Below are 1,288 nucleotides of genomic sequence, written 5' to 3'. Positions count from 1 at the left end.
TCCGGGGAGGCGCCGCGCCCTTTTTCGGGGGCAACGAAAAGGGGGTACGGAAAAGAGGGGGGTCTACGCCTGTGGGGGGGAGAAAAGGGAGGGGGGAGCGTGCGCCGCCTCGCCCCCCACCCAGCAGCACAAGACCGGAAGTCAGAGCTGGGGGACGAGCGAGTGTGTGAGGGAGCGGGCGAAGGAAACGGCCCGGCCGGAAGTGGCCTCCTTTCCCAGGCGCCCGCCTCCTCGCCCTCCTCCGGCCTATCGGAGCTCGAAGGCGGCGGAGAGTGACAGGGGCCCTCCCGGCGGGCCAATGAGGGAGAGGCGGGGCGGGGAAAAGGGGGGGAGGAGTCTGGAATGCCACTCGGAGGAGGACGTAGACGTAGGAAACGTGCAGAGCAGAGCAGAGCAGCAACCTGCTCTGTCGGGAACCCGTTTCCGGGTTAGTGATTATGGCCGTCTGTTGGTCTAAATTAATATTTCATTCCTAGAGTCCTTTTTCAATTCAAATATACGACTGCTTTGCAATTAAGAGACAGTATCCACAGTGGATAACAATACAATGAAGTTCATCCCCAATCTGCTTTACGAAAGAGCATGGAGCTTGTCTTCACACGTCGTAGCTCTATGAAACCATGCCCGTTCTCCTTTGCGCATGCGCTAGATTTTTTTTTTTTTTTTTCCTTTCTCCCCCTCTTGTCTCTTTTTGGGGATTGCCTCCAGAGCTCACCCCGCCGCGCATGCGCTGTCGCGTCCTTTTGGGGACGGCCGCCCTAAGGCGCAGTTATTCCGCGATAAGAGCCGCGCTTTTGAGTTTCCCCGCATTCTCACCCCTTCTGTGCCTTGACCTCTGCATCCCTTCCCCTCTCAGCACTGCAATGAAAACCCTGCACCAATGCACACCTTCTCACAATCACCATGGTAGTGCAAATCTATGCGTGTCGGCAGGCACGTGTGCATGCAAAGCTATGCAAAGTGCTTGGAACAATCTTTCATTAAATTCCCAGGGGTATTTATTCATCGAATTTATGTTCAGCCCATCTCATAAATGCCTAAATGACCCTGAGTGCTTTACAATAAAATGTATAGTATTAATTTGGATATGTGTGTGTTGTATTTCTTATTATTTTATTTTAATTCCATTTATATCCCGCCCTTCTCCGAAGACTCAGGGTGGCTTACAAGCTTAGCAGTAGCCTTCATTCTATGTATATGCCTGCTTATTAGGGCTTTCACACACACACCCCACCCAAGCGGCATTATTACAAAGTCAGCTTAATTGCCCCCAACAATCTGGGTCCTC

The sequence above is a fragment of the Vipera berus genome (genome assembly GCF_964194415.1).
Source record: "Vipera berus genome assembly, chromosome: 16".
Classification (NCBI taxonomy): domain Eukaryota; kingdom Metazoa; phylum Chordata; class Lepidosauria; order Squamata; family Viperidae; genus Vipera; species Vipera berus.
The sequence above is the reverse complement of the archived record's forward strand: the minus strand, read 5'-3'. Positions refer to the sequence as shown.